General features: G+C 48.3%; 1 long non-coding RNA gene across 1 annotated transcript; it reads left to right on the forward strand.

Annotated features, from left to right (window-relative positions):
* Nucleotides 1-517: 517 nt before the first annotated feature.
* Nucleotides 518-18,323, forward strand: LOC146821867 (uncharacterized). The gene is made up of 3 exons (XR_014962780.1): nucleotides 518-601; nucleotides 2,663-2,933; nucleotides 17,720-18,323. It is a non-coding gene; the product is annotated as an uncharacterized LOC146821867 (long non-coding RNA).
* Nucleotides 18,324-19,800: the final 1,477 nt, after the last annotated feature.

Here is a 19,800-nt window from a genome sequence, read left to right on the forward strand (position 1 = left end):
AGCAAGAGGTCGTCAATAAAGACAGTTGGAGACTGAATGCTAGAGTATGAGAAATATAATCAGGGGCGGCTGGTATTAATGGGCAAAATAGGCATTGCCCTGCCACCTTTAGGGGAGAGGCATGAAAAGAATTAGAAAACGCCAAGCAGCTTAAACGAATGTACTACTTGGTTGCTGCTCTCATATGTATAATAGGGTAGCTGTGTTTGAGGAACTTTGCAGAGGTACGGTCCTGCTGCGCATGCCGGCTGGGCGAGGTATTCTTCGACCCGCAGGCACAATCTACAGCAGTGACATCACTGCAGAGGGCGTGACAGCTTTCATTGCCGTGAATAAGGGTTCTTTTTGGGCACTTATACAATGGCCCTGGGAGGAGTTCACAGAACTCCATTCTTTTCAATGGCAGGGGGAGTGTCAGGCAGATAGGAAGAACAAGGGAGTGGGTGGAGACAATTAAAACTCGTCACAAGAGGGGGCGGGCTTAGGAGGGGAGAAGCAGGCTGCGAGAGAGAGTGGGAGAGACGATGAGTCATACCTTTCCTTCCTACTCCATCGTCCGTCCTGACCTTACTGGAAGGCAGCAGTAGCATTGACATTCAAAGTAAGTTCCACTTAGACTTCCTAAATCCAAAATGGTGAATATTAAAACATGGTGCAGTGCTTGTTCTCCGCTTCCAAAGGAAATCCGATCACTCGGAATAAAAATCAGTGGAGATTCGTACAAATTCCAGCAGTAGGCCTTTGTCTGCTCTCTAAGGATAGTCACTCACAGTGGACAGACTGTCTTTGATTTATCCATAGCTAAGAAAATAAGTTATTTTGAGACCAGTTTACAAACGACTTATCATTCCAAACAATAGGAGAATGCCAACTGCCGCTGACGTGTTTCTGGTTAGAAATTTTGCTTCAATTCCAGTAAGCTGAGGCATGGCTGTCTGAAACGTGTGTTCGCAATTACTGATTAACAGAGACGTTGTTGTAAGGCTTGGAAAAAGTGTTTGGTTAGCCAGGGCACCGCTTTCTAAAAGGCCCCCTTTTCAAAAGTATTGTGCTCAGCGCTGCACGTTGGAGGGCGGTTGTGTGACGTCACGCTATCAAATAGGTGATTGTTTGCTCAAATCACTTACTTTTGTAGCCTCCTTGAGGCTGAATACATCTAATAATACAATGGACGCATGCGCAAAGCTCCAGCCTGGGGGCATGGTATACCTCCCATTTTGAATGAATGGTGTCTCGTTTGTTGCCTTCACGGGCCTCCGCCAGCGCTACAGCCTGCACAGCCACATTCTTATTTATTGTTGTCTGTGCCCCTGGAACGGCGAGTTCGCCCTCAACCATGTCTTTCCTCTCTCTATGACTCAGTCTCTATCCCTCTCTGGCTTCCCTTCCTCCCTCCTTGCATGTCTTTCCTTTACTTTCTTTCCTTCCTCCATGCCTCTACCATTCTTTTCCTTTCTTCACTCTAATGCCTCTACCTAACACTTTCCTTTTCTCCCTCCATTCCTCTCTCTCTCTATTTCCTTCTTCCCTTACATGCCTCTTCCCCTCGTACTCTCTTCTTTCGTCCCTCATCTCTTGCTTTCTCAGTTTCCTTTTTTACCCCTCCTTTCTCTCTTATCCACTTCCTACCAGCTCCACCCCCTCCTTTCATCTCTTGTTCTTGTACTCCCGTATACAAGACAAGGCTGCTAGCCCCTTTCTCCGAGTTCAGATAGTTCACCCGGTCTCTGAGTTCAGTCATTGGAACGAAACATATGTCTAGATGATCATGTTTCGAATTCTCCTGAACAAGGCGTGAAACATCTTGGTGGCTGCATTTTAAGGATAATCTCGCTGTTACCCAGTGACACAGCGTACTACTCGTCTGCATTAGTCAGGACTTCCAGTGTGTTTGCAGCAGAGCACTGCTATCTCAAGTCCATTATAAAGTTATCTAATTACAGAATGGAGCAGCTACGTCGTTATCATTAAATGCCTTTATTAAAATCATATCAAGACTGTAAGAACAAAATGCTAGACAGGTGAACTGCAGAGAGTAGACAGACAAGACAACCATGTGGGCAGGTAACATAATTACAAACCTTACTTGTTGCATTGTAAAATTTGTACACTACAGTAACTAAACAATTATTATTCTGAAAAATAGCGAATATTTTTCTTGTGTTTAAATATTTCAAGTCTACACAGTCACTATTGCTTCATAAACCGTCTTGCTTCATCAAATTTACTGTAAAATGCATGATTTTCACAGATTAAAAAAAAAAAATTCTTGCGGGGAACCCCCTCTCCCCCGAAGCTCGAAAGGCGGGGCCGGCATCGGCCCCGCCGCAAATATGGCGGGGCACCGACCCCCTCCTCCCCTCGCCCTTGTGTGTCGATCACGCGGCGCTGAATCACCGCGTCATCGTGACGCGGTGGGCGCGCCATGCGTTCGATTGGTCACAATGGTGACCTATGGCCCGGAAGCGGTTAATACGCTTCCGGGTCATGGTGAGTTATGGGGGGGGCTGGGGGTCAGACCAGTTAGAACTGGTTTGACCCCAGGTTCGAGCTTAAAGGGCGGGGGAGCACGGGACTCTGTCTCTTTGTCCCGCGCTCTTACAGCACCTGGTCGCAGCCCTCTAGGAGGCTGCTTAACTGTTTTGTTTGTTCTCCTCTGCAGGTTCGTTACATCGAGGTATCCTGGTTCCGGTGGTGATTCTTGGCAGGTCGAGGGTGCGGCGCCTGGAGGCTGGTTCGCGCGCCGAGTGAGGAAACCGAGGCATCTCTATCGTCCTGGGTGCGGCGCCGGGAGGCTGGTTTGCGTTGCCGAGTGAGGAGGCAGAGGCTTCGGTGTGTCCCGGTGCACAGGGAGGTTCCGCTGCGCGATCGGGCAGAGATACGGCAGAAGGGCTTGTGAGCCCGGGTGAGCGGCGCGCGCACGCGCCGATAAGGTACTGGGTTTCTGCCGTCAGGTACAGCGTTAGGGTGCCTTGCGGGTGGCGTATAGCGGCAAGGCTCGTTTAGTGAGCATTTTCTGACTGACTGATTTATTGCTCTGGAAGCTCTTTTAGCGTGTCGGTTTTTCATGAGAAAGGGGGATTGTAAGTAATCGATTATCATTGGGAGGGCTAAGTCATGCTGATGCGGTGATTTAAAAGCAAGGCTCTTCTTTAGAAGGTATTACTCCCAGGGCCATAGGCTTAATTTGAGGCAACGCATGACAATTACAATATCAATTGTTTAAGTGCTTTCATTTTAATACGTTTGCGCATTTTGCGTAATTACATGGTGAGAGTTTCAGTGGGGCAGGGACTGAAGTACTGGGTATTTTAGTCCCAGCGGTGCAGGGGCACACACCCTATGACTTCTGGGTTCTCCCTGTTCCGGACCTACAGAAACACAGAGTCTTCTGGGTGAAGTCAAAGATTCGTTTATTGGCTGCAGACCAATGGCAGGTATCCTAGAAGTACAACAGCGTGTATGTTCTCAGGAGACTGCTGAAAATCATAGGAACGGACTTCATCTTAAATACGCTTTTCCTTGCCTCAAGCATACATTCCTAGGTTTTATGATACGGCAATATACAAGTGTACATTACAAAGAAAAGGCAGAGTCATGATGACCATCCCACATTCCAGTTCGGCCAGCCCACAATGATTTACACAGTAAGGTTCAGATCCCACGTTTGATGTAAATAGACCCCCCAATAAACATGAGCATCTCCTGTTTTGGGAAACAAGTCATAAAGCAGGAACAAGCAGGTGTGGAAGAGATTAGCCGGAGGATTGTATAGAATGAAAGGGTTTTATGACGGGTCAAACCCTGATGCTAATCACAGGTGGACGGAGGAAGGGGAGCTCGTGAGACCGGTTTGACCCGGGGCAGCAGAGCCAGCTGCCCAGGTCACAGAGAAGTCAGAGGGAAAGCCCATGTACTGTGAGGCCCGTATTAACTCCATCATAGCCTATGTGAGGGCAATGACAAGATGGCCACTGCTTCCAAAATGGAACCCGCGTAGTGAAGCTGAATCACGTGTACACAGTGCATTCATAGCTAGAACGATATATAAAGCACTCGTACATGCCGCATTTACCATTTGCGGTTCGCTAATACCAAGATAGACAGGGGTAGGGCCCTGTCCCCTACGCGGTCCCGAATATTAAAGTACGACAGACCCTCCTTTTGCCCTTACATAGGCAATCACTATACTCATCTTAATCCGAGTCTAGGTCAATGTTCACAAAGTCATGGAGATGTTGCTGTAGCATCATCCTATTACCTAGCTCGTCCCTCGATACAGGTTTCCTTACACATAAGGTAGTACAGAGACCACATATCGCAGGAGCACACTGTATACACAGACAGAACAGGAAAAGAATGGCTAAGATCATTCCAATGACCATCAGAACTTTCCATCCCCAGGCAGATATCAATTCCCAGAACCACCCCACCAGTGACCAATCTCCCTTATCCACGTGTATGGATTCAGATATTTTATGGAGTTTGGAGATGGCTTGATACACTGTTGGAGCATTATCTGGTATGAAAATGCAGCAACTGGATTGGATGACCTTGCATACCCCACCGCGGTCTGCAAGAATAACGTCTAGAACCATGCGGTTCTGCAGAGTCATAAGGCGATCCGCTTGGAGCTCAGCTGTCAGATTACTAAGGGCACCAGCCGTTACATTGACAGTGGATTCAACCACCCGAGTCAGCTGTCTCAGGTTCCTACTATTGACCATAGGTCCCCAAAACGGCAGGAAACCCAAGAAGAAGTCTCCTGCTTCTTGACCGGCAGTATCCTCCTTACTAATCACACCTCTCACAACTCTGGTCTTGTGATAGTCAGAGGCAGCAGTAAATGTCGGCGGTAGCAAGTTCGCAATATAACATGTGCCCGAGAAATCAGGGGGCAGCCATGTATATGCTCGGTCATGACAGATGAAATATGTGCCCTTAGCAGCCAAAAACGCAGGGGAAAACTGTGACGGGAAGGTGTACGTTTCAGTACAGTCACTTCTTCCCAGTTGAGCTCTAGGATTCTGACCATTACCCTGTAAGCAGAACCGACCCATGTGGGGTACGACCCAGATTGGAGATGAGATTTTTCGCTGTCTTTCACCCAGACTAATACTATACCCCGTCGCGTTCCATCCTACATAAGGTCTCAACTCTTCTTTGGGAATAGAGGAGTATGCATTAATATCCCTACTCATATCGGCAACTCCTTTCATCAAAGCCTTATTATTGGTGATAGGTCTGATGGAACGCGGTTGGCGAGGGGAGTATGTATCTAGAGCATAGAGAAACATGGTTTGGAATGCCCATGACGATCCATTGTAACTGTACGGCAGCACCAGGTAGGGAATACCTTTGTTAATAGTATGTGACATTAACCCACACACCCAGCAATTGGTCGTATTCATTACTAGTTGGTGCTGGTGCAAGAGCTGGATAAACGAGTTATTTACGAACTCTGATCGTCTGGTCTGTTCGTGCTCAGGCAAAGGGTGAAAAGAGTGAGAGGAGGCAGTAGAAAGAGATATAGGCTGTTGAGTGGGTGCAATGGGCTTTGGAGCGGAGAAAAACACAAATCCTACAATAAACATTATTATGCTACACAGTGTAAAAAGGCACAAAAAGACAAAACATTTACTTTTTACAATTCTGCACATCCTTACGTTAAAGTTCATTCCCTCAATCGGTCTCTACATCTTAAAAAACTCCATCCTCTACTCGGGCCGCTCGCGGTGGATGAGTTTCTTCTGCTAAAGAGTACGCCTGTCAGTCCAGGGAAACGCCCTAGACCAACCAGAACCGTTGACCTAGCGTCTTCGGCCTGTACCCCAAAGTCTTGGCACCGCGACCCTGCGGCAGAACCCGGATGGTGGTTCGAAAAACAAAAATCAAGAAAGTCCTTCAGATGGGAGAGCAAAAATGTCAAAAGGGAAATAATGAGGAAATCTTTATTTGTCCATGGGCCTAGGTCTCAAATTATAGCGGAGACGGCCAGGTGCTGTTTGGTCTTTAAACAAAAGTTCTGGCTCAGTGGTGTCCAGTCGACTTGATGGTGGCACAGCTTCCTGCAGAATATTGTCACTCTCTTGGTCTGAAGCTGTGCCTCTTATGCGTGCGTCACTGAATGGTACAAAGCGAGGTACAATGTCTGTCTCTGAGTCGGCGATACCCTCCTTGACCCACTGGTCATATGGCAGAGGCAAGGGGACTACCTTGCAGTGAGTACCATGAATCCAGTGCTTCTTCCCTTTCACTCGCACTGCTGATCTTGTTGAAAGAAGAACAAGATGAGGGCCGATCCAGCGAGGCTCGTCGTTGCTCTTGCGCTGGAAATTTCGGACCAGGACCCACGTACCAGGGTTGATAGGGTGTCCAGGAGGTTCAGAGGCTTGGGGAAGGGTATCATGTACCTGTTGGTGCAAAACACGCAGTTTAACAGTCAAATCATACAGGTAATCGAGCAGTACTGGATGTTCTATTTCGCTAAATTTCGCCGGTCTTGGCACGCCCCATACATTAGCCGGGCGGCCAAAGACGACCTCGTAAGGGCTAAGTCCCACTCGTGAGTGTATGGTCATTCTGGTGGACAGGAGTGCTAGAGGTAGAGCGTCAGGCCATTTAAGACCGGTGCTCGCCTGGATTTTAGCCAGCTTGAGCTTTAAGGCTCCATTGTAGCGTTCTACTAATCCAGCTGATTGGGGGTGATTTGCAGCGTGGAACTTCTGCTTTATCCCTAGCCCTTCACATACATTCTTCATCACTTTACCCACAAACTCACTTCCGTTATCACACCACACCATTCTTGGCATCCCAAACCTAGGGAAAAACTCCTTCACAAGGGCTTTGGCTGTGGATAGGGCAGTGTTATCTTTCAGAGGATAAGCCTCTATCCATTTTGAGAAAGCACAAACAACCACCAATACATATTTCAGGTTGTTGCATCTTTCCATGTGAATAAAGTCCAGCTGCAAAACTTCAAATGGACATGATGGGGGTGCAAAGTGACCAGCCGGAGTTGGGGTTCCCCTACCAGGGTTGTACTTCAAGCATACTATGCAATTCTTGACCACGTTCTCTGCACACTTGGGAATCCCAGCATTCTGCCATACTGGAGCCAACAACTTGCATATACCTTTCGTACTGATATGTGCCACTCCATGTGCCATAGTAACCACTGGAAGCACATATGCATCAGGCAACAACCAACGCCTATGTTCTGTCAGATCAATCCAACAACCATTCTCATCCAACTTACCCATACTTTCTCTCCACTTGTTTAACTCTTCCTCTGTGGCTTCAGCTTGAAGCGACTTCACACTCTCTATTGTGTTCTCACACATTCCAACATCATTAACCCATCTTGCGGGACCTGCAACATACATTCTAGTCTTCACTTTCTGTGCAGTTTCTTTCGCGGTCTCATCAGCAAACGCATTCCCATGTCCAACATCATCTGTGACTTTCCTGTGTGCACTGCATTTCATGATCGCAACTTGCAACGGTAGGGTCAGTGACTCAAGGAGATCATTCACTAACTTGCCATTCTGAATTTTAGCTCCATGCGACGTCAGGAACCCACGCTCCTTCCACAAACGCCCAAAATTATGAGCCACGCCAAAGGCGTACTGGCTATCTGTGTATATATTCACTCTCATTCCTTCAGACAACACACATGCTCTCGTGAGGGCGATTAATTCTGCTGCTTGGGCCGAATTATGTGGCACTCGTGCAGTTTCCACGACCGTGTGTAAAGTCGTGATAGCATATGCAGCAGTCGTGTCACCATTAGGGAGCTTAAAACAGGACCCATCTACCCATAAAGTGCCATCACACTCAGTCAGGGGAGTATCTTTCAGATCTACTCTCCCTTTCGTCTCTTCTTCTGTTCTGAACAGACAGTCATGCTGTTCAATCTCATCTGAGTCTGCTGGAATTGGCAACAATGTGGCTGGATTCAGCGTATTGCATCTTTTTATGTGTATGTGATTAGCTAACAGTGTAAGTTCGTAGCCCGATAATCGTGCACTGGTCAAGTGTTGTGTCTTGGTTCTATTTAATAATGTGTCTACAGCGTGTGGAACCATGACAATCAAAGTGTTGTCCATTACCAAACCAGCAGATTGTCGGATAGACATCGCTGCAGCAGCTGTCGCTCTCAGACAGCTTGGCAATGCCCTTGCTACAGGGTCCAAGGTAGATGAAAAATATGCGCATGGGCGCGGTCTGTCGCCAAAAGGCTGTGTTAACACTGACAACGCACATCCATCTTTCTCGTGAACATACAATGTAAAAGGCTTACTGTAGTCGGGAGTACCCAACACAGGTGCTGAACATAATGCATTACGCAATTCCACAAAACTTTTCTGGCACTCTTCAGACCATGGGATAGGATTCGGTGTGTCTTTGCATGTTAAGGCTAACAAAGGTTTTGCCACTAAAGAAAAACTAGGGATCCAATGCCTACAGTATGAAGTGATGCCCAAGAAAGCACGCACTTCTCTCTGTGTTTTCGGCACACTCAACTGTGCAATAGCTTGAATTCTTTCTGGGGTCAGTTTCCTTCCCTCCTTCGATAAGAGATGACCTAAGTAGGTCACTTCTTGTCGACAATATTGCAGCTTAGAGAGAGACACTTTGTGATGGAAAGCGGATAAATGGCGCAACAGTGATAATGTGGCTTCTTTACAGATCTTTTCAGTATCCGCAGCGATCAGTAAATCGTCCACGTACTGAATCAGGATAGCGCCACTAGGTAAAACAAGTGCATCAAGCTGCGCTTTCAGAGCCTGACTGTATATGGATGGACTCTCACAGTAGCCCTGGGGAGCGCGTTTGAAACGGAAGCTTCGGCCTCCCAGACTAAAACAAAAAATATCTCTGCTCTCTTCTGCAATTGGGATACTAAAGAAAGCATTCTTTAAATCGATCACTGAAAACCATGCAGCAGAGGCTGGAATCATTGTTAACAGGGCAGTTATATCGGGGACAACCGGAAACTGTGGCACAACAATCTTATTAACCTCTCTGAGATCGATCACAAATCTGTAAACAGGTGGCTGTGAAGGGTCCGTTCGTTTTAAGACAGGTAAAATCGGACTATTGCAAACGTTGGCTCTTGTCTCTTCTATCACACCCTTATTAATCAAGTCGCTGACAATGTCTAACAATGCTTTCTGCCCTTCATTAGAGATCTTGTACTGGGGAATACGTGGCAGTCTGACATTAGCCTTTAGAGTCACCACATATGGCGGTATCTCCAAGAGGCCCACATCATTGGGACCAGTAGCCCAAAGGGCATCCGGAAGGGACGACAATTCAGGTGGCATCGTGTTTTTAGACAAATACATTGGGGAAATCACTTTCTTGCCTAATGTAAGTTGTACTCCTGAAGGAGAACAATACAGTGTAGCGTGCAATCTTTTCAACAAATCTAATCCCAGCAAATTCTCACCACAACCTGTTGTCAGGATCAGGGGTGCTTTCAGCTCGCAAGGTCCAACAGAAAGTGACATGGGACTGGAAATCGGGTTCCTAACCGGGGCGCCAGAAAAACCTACTGAAACATTTATATCGCCAGACAAAGGTGCGCCAGGGAGTTTTGAATGCATGATTGAACTCTTTGCAGCACCAGTGTCTAGCAGAAAAGGCTCCGTTACATTTGCTGTAGTCACCTCAACATACGGTCCACTCTGATCCACTGGCACTGAAACAACTCCCTCTCTCTGTCTATGGCTGTCCTAGTAATCATTATTCTCTGTATCACCGTCCTCTGCATAATAATCATTATTATAATACTGAGCCGTATTGCTAATCGCGTTAGCTTGCTGATCAAAGCTATTGATGGTACTTTGAGGCGGCAGAGGACGCGCGTTCTGGGGAACACTTCCACGCCCTCGGCCTCTAGGAGCTTGCTGACCACCCCTTCCTCTTGCGCCATACGCATTACCGTTCCGCTGCATTAATTTAGGGCAACTGTATTTAAAATGACCTTCCTCTTTACAGTATGAACATTGGTTGGGACCTACAGGGACACGTGGTTGGTAATACCCGTTCATTTGCTGATTGTTCTGAAACTGTTGGGGTTGGTGATAGACACCTTGGGGTTGTCTATAATTATTACCACCTCCACGTGGCGGATAGGCCTGCTGTAAAAGGACCTTTGTCTTTAGTTCCTTCGTTTTCTTTTCTGTTCTATCTTTCTCGTCTTTATCTCTATTTTCATAATACTGTGCAGTAGCCAGTATTTGCGCTGAAGAAGAAACAGCCCAAGAACTTTCTGAATCTTTTAACTTTTTACACAGGTCAGGAAGTAAATTCTGCACAAACTTATCCACAAACAACCGTTGGCCACCCTCAGTACTCATATCTTGCCCACTGTGGTCAATAAACGTTTCTTCAAACCTAGTAAAGAAGTCTGACACTGTCTCATCTTTCTTCTGCTTGCATGCAGATAACTTATCCCAATTTACGCGCATCGCAGGCATTATTGTCTTCATATACGTGATGATTCTACCAGGCAATTCAGCTACTAAAGGTTCTGGTTTCGCACCACCAGTTTGTCTAGCATCAGCAGCAACAATGTTAGCCCATGTATCCCCTAGTTCTGCATTGTGATCTACATTACGAATTGATCCCCATAGAGGCTGTGGAACAACATTACCAAACAACATGTCTATGTCGGCCAGATTCATAATGCATGACCCTACCGTCTATGACAACTCTTTATAATAACCTGCTGGGTTTTTACGGGGATCAGGCAAGGATTGCTTAAGCGCTAACACCTCAGAGCGCTTCCATGGAACATGCACCCAAACACGCTGGAAATGCGCTGCCACAGCGGGGTTACCACCGGCAGCTGCAACCGCTTCCTTCCATACCGGGGGAACTTCTCTCATAGGGTATTGTCGCGCTTTTGCCTTTTTCCCCACAAGGACCTCTTGTTCAAACAATGACTGTTGGCAATCGTCATTCCTTAAGGACAATACAACCGCAACTGCTTTATCTACTTCGCGGTCCACAATTATACCAGTTCCAAAATCAAACCTCACTCTACACAACTCCTGCGGATTCGGATTTCTACCACTATCCTCCAATTCTTCGCAGAGAATTTCGCACATTTTCTCAAACACATATCTCTGTTTCGGGGCATCCCATTGATGGAAAGTGTTAACAACCGATTCCACATCATACAGTGAAGGAAAAACGATCCATCTACGCGCCATGTGATCTATTACCTTTTTCTCATCGGGGTTAGGCAATTGGCTGCGCAACTGCTTACGCTGTAAACCAGGAATCGCACCAGATGACCCAAAGAGAGGAGACATTAATGTAGTAACCACATTAGCTAAGCGCTGTCGCGCTGAAGGAGAAGCTGAGGCGAGAACAGGGGGAAAAACAGAGGGAAGAAAAGAGGATGTAGAGACAGGTACTGGAGTGATGGAAGGAAGAGTGTTAGGGGAGGCAGTTACTGGATTAGGCAAAGTCGCAGGAAGTGCGGGGGCAGTTGGAAGCACAACTGGCGGCGCTTGAGAGGGCTGCGCTACAGGAATAGGAACTGGTTACAAAGCAACTGGCGGTTGCGGCAAGGCTTGCAGTACATGCACTGGAGGCGGCATATTTACAAGCTGGGGAGGCGCCGTGGCAGTTTGAGCATACGGGGGTGGCGAACTCAACAAATGTGACATCAGGGGATCTTTCTCCTTTTCTTCGGACTCATTCTGCTTAGAATGTGGCAAAGCTGGGTAACATTTGTCAATCCCTAACTTACGCTGCCTGTGCAATTGCTCACTCATCTGCTCCTCTTCATTGTCTTTAAATTGTACAGCTGCTTGCATTACTGACATACCTCTCTCTCTCTTATTCTTTTTCGCTAACTTAATTTCCTTCTGTTTGGCTTCCTTTCGCCATAAGCGGAAAGAGTCAAACATCGCCGGCAGGGCTTTCTTCTTAAACAATTTAATTTCCAAATTATCTAAAATATCGGTATCAAAACTACCATTTTGGGGCCATTTTAAAACACCATCTTTCCTGGTGTAGTGGATCCACACTTCGTTATATGCAATGGGGCCTACGCCATGTTTCACATAGAGCTCATAAGTTGGAGTTCCAACCGGAGGAACCGGACGTGATTCCTCTAGCTGGAAATCTTTTCCACAACCCAAACAGAATAATCTACCAAATAGTCCAGAGCCAGGCATCTTCGCTCACTAGTCTAGATCCAAACGTCAAAGGATTATCGATTACGATAGCCTCGTGAATACACGAGTCCTCTGGTTTTGGCGTTTGCAAACTCCAAAGTACCAATTCAAATGATCCCGAAGGATACCAAAACAAATGGGAGACGCTCCACTTATACTTAACTGAATATTGCTGATCGATGGCGTCACCAGAAGACTCTCTCGATTGTTACGCTCTCTCAAACTCGTCAAGGGTCCAAAACAGGTCGATTAATCAGGGCAGCAGTCCTTCGTAGCCGTCGGGACGCGGAGAACCTCGCAGAAAAGACTTTCGGACCACGTCGACATGCAGGGGTCGATGAAGTGGCGGCCTTCCTCCAGAATTTCCACACGAAGCTCCTCACGAACCTCTGGCTTGGACTGGTACCGCTGAAATCGTCCCGAGTTGGGCGCCAAACTGAAGTACTGGGTATTTTAGTCCCAGCGGTGCAGGGGCACACACCCTATGACTTCTGGGTTCTCCCTGTTCCGGACCTACAGAAACACAGAGTCTTCTGGGTGAAGTCAAAGATTCGTTTATTGGCTGCAGACCAATGACAGGTATCCTAGAAGTACAACAGCGTGTATGTTCTCAGGAGACTGCTGAAAATCATAGGAACGGACTTCATCTTAAATACGCTTTTCCTTGCCTCAAGCATACATTCCTAGGTTTTATGATACGGCAATATACAAGTGTACATTACAAAGAAAAGGCAGAGTCATGATGACCATCCCACATTCCAGTTCGGCCAGCCCACAATGATTTACACAGTAAGGTTCAGATCCCACGTTTGATGTAAATAGACCCCCCAATAAACATGAGCATCTCCTGTTTTGGGAAACAAGTCATAAAGCAGGAACAAGCAGGTGTGGAAGAGATTAGCCGGAGGATTGTATAGAATGAAAGGGTTTTATGACGGGTCAAACCCTGATGCTAATCACAGGTGGACGGAGGAAGGGGAGCTCGTGAGACCGGTTTGACCCGGGGCAGCAGAGCCAGCTGCCCAGGTCACAGAGAAGTCAGAGGGAAAGCCCATGTACTGTGAGGCCCGTATTAACTCCATCATAGCCTATGTGAGGGCAATGACAAGATGGCCACTGCTTCCAAAATGGAACCCGCGTAGTGAAGCTGAATCACGTGTACACAGTGCATTCATAGCTAGAACGATATATAAAGCACTCGTACATGCCGCATTTACCATTTGCGGTTCGCTAATACCAAGATAGACAGGGGTAGGGCCCTGTCCCCTACGCGGTCCCGAATATTAAAGTACGACAGGACTGTGGTTGCATGATTGTACTGTTATTTGCCCAGGTTTATGCTGAACATTGGGGGTATTTGGTCTGCAATTTCGTGATTATTGTATTACGCTAAGACTGTGTCGCTTGTGTTGTTCCAGGTTAAAAGATGCGAAGGGGGTAAAAGTTGGGTGAAGGGGATTCAAAGAAAGCGCAAGGGTCAAGGCAAAGGATGTCAGGGAAGCGGGGGGCCAAGCGTTCGCGCATGGAGCATATGCTAGAGGCAATGATGCGTAAGATGGCGACTATGGATAGGAGATGGGGTAAGGTGGAGCAGATTGGCCATAGCTTGGCCGAGCTTAAGCAGAAGGTTGAGGCGCAGGGTGGGCCGTCCGGAAGGCCTAAGCGAAACATAGTACCCCCGAAACCAAGGGGGGAATTAGAGGCTCTCCCTAAGAGGGTGAGATCGAAGAAGGGTAAGGTTCAGGATCCAAAAGTAGTGGAACCTCTAGAGGCACCGGGGGGGGTGGTCCGTCTGGGCTCCCAGTAACGCCTGATACTCCAGATTTAGTACCCAGCATCCCGGGGTCAGTGGCGCCAGTACCGGCGCCAGTTCCTCTTCCTGTCGCCCCAGTAATTGAGCCGGTTGTTCCTAGTATTATCCCGGTAGTGCCCTCAACAAGCCCCAAGGTTCCTGAATTGAACCCAGTGGCCCCGGTACCATCACCAGTAGGGGGAGGGCAGGTCCCGGGGGAGTTAGCCACTCAAATAGCGGCAGTGCTTCCATGGTTAGGAAAGGGGGGGGGTTTGCCGTTAGCGGTGGGAACCGATCCCCTGGCAGAGGCTCAAAGAATGGTGGCGAAGATCATGGCAGCTCCGGGCATTGAACAGAGCCTGGGCGCGGTGAAGGCACAGCAAGCACAGCCAGGGCCACAAGAAGGTGGCAGTGGAAAAGCAGGGACGACAGAGCCAGCGGGTAAGGAGCTGGCTTTGCCATTGTTGGGCGCCGGGGTGTTACCTTCTAGGAAGGAATATTTAGCGCGCCATGTTGCAAAGGATGTGAAAGAATTGATTTGGGCTGGGGCGTATGTCAATATGTTTTCTTTGCTGGTGGATAACAGGGAAATGGAGTATGCGAAGAGACAGAAGGATTGGATGCTTCCCAGTGAGTGGCGGGCAGAAATGTCTAGATTCAGGGTTGAGGAGACATTGACAAATTGGATAAGGGCATTTTCTGTTTATATGGCCATAGTTGCTGAACGTACACCTAATATGCAGGCGGAAATGGCATGTTATCAGAGCAGGGTGGCAATGACGCATGATAAATACGGTGGGGTGGGTTGGAAGGAGTATGACATGAACTTCAGGAAGGCTAAGGAGTTTGACTCTTCATTAACATGGGACAGGGTGGATTCCATTTCTTGGTTTGATCAGTTTGCACCCGGGCACATGGACAGCACGACTCAGAATTGGGGAAAGGCCCACATTTCACAGCCTCATCAGCCTTTTCGGACTGGGCTTCCCGGGGCGGCGGCGTCGGCCACTGAGAAAGGGGGAAGGCGAAAGGGGGTGTGCTGGGACTTCAATAAAAAGTCCTGTACTAGAGCCCAGGGCACCTGTAAATTCAGGCATGCATGTGCCATATGTAATCACCCCTCTCACCCAGAGTCAAAATGCTTTAAGAAAGGGAACAATGTCTCAGTGTCAAAAGGGGGGAAAAAACAGGAATGAGGTTGAAATCCTTAACGACACGCACTCGCCCATTGATGTTTTGGCTATGAATCCTTGGTTAAATCGGTATCCAGACCATGCTACAGCTAGGTTGCTGCAGGAAGGGTTTTCGTATGGTTTTAGGATACCAGTGGGGGATTACAAAGGGACAGCGGAGTGCAAAAACCAATTGTCTGTCAGAGCTAATACACAGGTTGTGGTGCAGAAAATTAGGAAGGAATTGGGCTTAGGGAGAATAGTGGGCCCATTCGACGTTCCCCCGGTGCTGAATTTTGTCTGTTCTCCCCTAGGGGTGGTACCAAAAAAGGAGGAGGGGGAGTTTAGATTGATTCATAATTTATCAGCACCCAGAGGCAAGTCGTTGAATGATGCCATTAATGAAGAACTTTGCAGTGTAAAGTATGCATCCTTTGATCAGGCAGTAGAGATGCTGAGGGTGTTGGGCCCAGGGGCATGGCTGGCGAAATCTGATATCGAATCGGCATTTCGACTCTTGCCAGTACATCCTTTAGATCATCATTTGCTTGGTTTTTCATTTAAAGGTCAGTTTTACATGGACAGGTGCATGCCTATGGGTTGTTCAATCTCCTGTGCGTATTTTGAGAAATTTAGTTCTTTTTTGGAATGGGTTTTCAGACAAGTTACAGGACATCATTTTGTGATGCATTATCTTGATGATTTCCTCTTTCTGGGACCGGCGGGCTCTCAGGAATGTTCTGTCGCCTTGGAGAAATTCTGTGCCCTCATGCATACGTTTGGGGTCCCCCTGGCTCAGGGGAAGACAGTGGGGCCAACGAACAAAATTGAGTTCCTGGGCATTGAAATTGATTCAGTACAGGGTTGTTTTAGGTTGCCAGAACAGAAGATAAGGAAATTCCGTGCTGCATTGCAGCAGTGTTTGTTAAAGGACAAAGTGACACTACACCAATTGCAGCAAGTGGTAGGACAGTTGAATTTTGCATTACGGGTGATACCCATCGCTCGTCCATTTTCCCGTTCCATTTCTCAGGCTATGGCAGGCTTACACGAAAAACACCATCACACGCGCTTGTCATCTGAGGTTCGCCAGGACATGCGGATTTGGATAGCATTCCTGGAGGGTTTCAATGGCAGAGTGGTGTGGGCCGGTCCTCCCATTACTTCGGCTGCTTTAGGTCTATGGACTGACGCGGCGGGTAGTGTGGGATTTGGTGCCATACTTGGGAACAAGTGGGTGGCTCAGCCGTGGCCAGGGTGGTGTTGTGAGAGTGGCTTAACAGCTAACATAGGTTTTTTGGAATTGTTTCCCATCTGGGTCGCATTAACGGTATGGCCCCAGGATCTGCAGAACCAGTCTGTGATATTTTGGTCGGATAACATGACAGTTGTGGAAGCCATCAATCAACAGGCAGCAAGGTGTAGAATGATTCTTCGCCTGTTGAAAGAGATAGTGATGTTATGTATGAAATTGAATGTCCAGTTTAAGGCTAAGCATGTCCCGGGAGTGCAGAGTAATGCTGCTGACGCACTTTCTCGCTTCAAGATGCAGGTTTTCAGGGATCATCTGCCATCCGCGGAGGCGACATCATCACACTTTCCAGAAGTTCTTTGGCAGATTGGTGCCCCCAACTACAGAACCTCGTGGCTGCTAGCCTAGCGCCAGGGACACGGAAAGCTTATGAAGGGGCGTTTGGGTCCTACAGGTCTTTTTTGGGTCACGATTGGGAGGAGAGATGGCATACGTCAGGAGCATTCCTCTTGTTTTTAGACAGCTTACACAGGGGGGGGCGCACAGTTGCGGCTGCCAGGCGACATGTAGCGGCAGTTTCCTTCTTTGCGCAGATTAGTGACACGAACGATCCGACCAGGAGTTGAAGGGGTGGCGAAGAATTCAAGGTGGGGTTCCTGACACCAGGCAGCCGATAGGGTTGGCGCGGTTGAGCGCACTGTTGTCAGCGCTGGGTGTGATCTGCAGTTCGGTGGTGGAGACTCTATTATTCAGAGCTGCCTTTGCACTGGCTTTCTATGGGGCATTCAGAGTGGGTGAATTGGTGGCTCGAAACAAGCAGGACAGGCAGGGTGGCCTTTTAATTGAGTATGTAAGGATACAAGGTGATAGTCTGCTTTTGACCATACAAAAATCAAAAACTGATCAGGAAGCACGGGGTGAAGGGGTGGTTCTGTATAGAGCATTAAACAACCCGTGTTGCCCAGTAATGCATTTGGAAAACTTCCTCAGTGTGAGGAGCAGCGCGTTGGGAGGGGCATTATTAGTACATGCGGACGGTACACCACTTACCAGGTACCAGTTCAAAATGGTATTGGACATGGCAATCGCCAGGGCAGGCATGGATCCAGGTGTTTTTGGAACACATTCTTTTAGGATAGGGGCTGCCACAGAGGCGACGGCTAGGGGATTGCATCCCAGTAAGGTACAGAAGATTGGGCGATGGGTTTACAACAGTTACAAGCGTTATGTGCGGCTGCACATGTTGTGAGGGCGCATTGAAATGGTGTGACTGATGCCTCTCTCTCTGTCGTTTGCTTCACAGTTTCTCAATCCTGTCACGCAGGGGGGGAACTGCCATCTCGCCAGCAACAACGTTCTACGCAAGGATCAGCACAACCACAGGTCTCAGGGACGCGGAATGTGTGGGTTGTGGGGCATTCATATGTTAGGCGTATGAAATCTGTTTTTCTTGCAGGTGACTATAGGAAACGGGCAGAACAGAAGGGGTTCACAGTATCTTTTCATGGAAAGGGGGGCCTTTCCCTTTGTCACTTTAGGGGATTTATGACCGATCTGCTGAAAAAACACAATTCTTCTCCCTCTATCCTTATTTTACACCTGGGGGGCAATGACTTGGTCAGGTTGGGCAGGAGGGTCTTATTTGAGAGCATAATATCTGAGATTGGTTGGTTAGCCAAGGTGTGCCAAGGGGCTTACATAGCTTGGTCACACATGATACCCAGATTTAAATGGAGAGGGGGGGACTCGGTGAGAGCTTTGAACCACTCCGTAAAGAGGGTCAATAATAAGATAGGGAAATTGTTCCGATCTCCTAAGTTACAGTGCATCGCACATGGGTGTGTTAGGGGGGAATTGTGCTTCTTAAAAGACGGGGTACACTTGACTAGGGTGGGGAATGACTTGATGTTAGAGAATTTCTTAGCTTGGCTAGGGGGTCTCAGGGAGGGGGCATGACCTTTCTGAGGGATGGTTTGGGGGGTGCCAGTTTGTCGGGCAACTATGCTGGCCTGTGGCGGTAAGGTCATGACTAGTGAGCAGTACATTTAAGGTCCTTAGGGGGCGGCCTCATTCTCGGATGGGGTCGCCCAGGGGGAGGGACAAGGGGTCTCTCCTATAACTCCAGGGGCGGTACATCCGGTTGGCTGGATGGGTGCGGGGAAGGGGGGGGAGTCACGCTTTCTTTTAGGCTGGTTGGCCACCCCGCACTGGCATGGACGTCATTAAATGGCGCAGAGTGCAAGACCCCCCAAATTGGCGTGGAGTTCAGTTAACGTATGGGGGTAACCGGGAGGGGGAAGTACCCTCTCGGTAAGCGGGCCCCCTGCGCATGCGCAACCCTACTGGAGGGGCGCGGTTAAATTGATAAGGATCTGACACCAGTTAATGACCTTGCCGTAGGCCCAAATAGGATACGCAGAAAGTAATTAATGTATGATTATGATCTTTATGTTAGATTCGGATAGGAAAACTATGTATTAGTGATATGTTAAGGTTAGCCATCTGAAATCTGTGCATATTAATTGTAATCAAATGTCGTGTTATGTTTCTGCGTATAAAATGTAAATAATGTTTATCTCTTAACTTTTGATTTGTTTTCATATTTTAATAAATACGGCCGGGGGTAGCTCGACCCCCGCCTCCAAAAGTCATTACCTTTCATGTTCCTCATTTTTAAATGTGTTTAGGTTCCGGGGGGGGAGGGGGAAATTCGGTAGTCCCTGCCCATATCGAAAGGCGGGGCCGGCATCGGCCCCGCCGCAAATATGGCGGGGCACCGACCCCCTCCTCCCCTCGCCCTTGTGTGTCGATCACGCGGCGCTGAATCACCGCGTCATCGTGACGCGGTGGGCGCGCCATGCGTTCGATTGGTCACAATGGTGACCTATGGCCCGGAAGCGGTTAATGCGCTTCCGGGTCATGGTGAGTTATGGGGGGGCTGGGGGTCAGACCAGTTAGAACTGGTTTGACCCCAGGTTCGAGCTTAAAGGGCGGGGGAGCACGGGACTCTGTCTCTTTGTCCCGCGCTCTTACAGCACCTGGTCGCAGCCCTCTAGGAGGCTGCTTAACTGTTTTGTTTGCCCACCCTCCATCCCCTGTTGCAAGTTGATTTTATGGCTGTTGTAAGTGACGGTGTTGTTCCTTCCTTAGGCGTTTTCTCCCGCTTACAGGTCTTCAATCGTCGTATTTATTGCTATTCCTTGGTCAGGCGGTAAGGTCATGACTAGTGAGCAGTACATTTAAGGTCCTTAGGGGGCGGCCTCATTCTCGGATGGGGTCGCCCAGGGGGAGGGACAAGGGGTCTCTCCTATAACTCCAGGGGCGGTACATCCGGTTGGCTGGATGGGTGCGGGGAAGGGGGGGAGTCACGCTTTCTTTTAGGCT

The sequence above is a fragment of the Triturus cristatus genome, chromosome 6, assembly GCF_964204655.1.
Source record: "Triturus cristatus chromosome 6, aTriCri1.1, whole genome shotgun sequence".
NCBI lineage: Eukaryota > Metazoa > Chordata > Amphibia > Caudata > Salamandridae > Triturus > Triturus cristatus.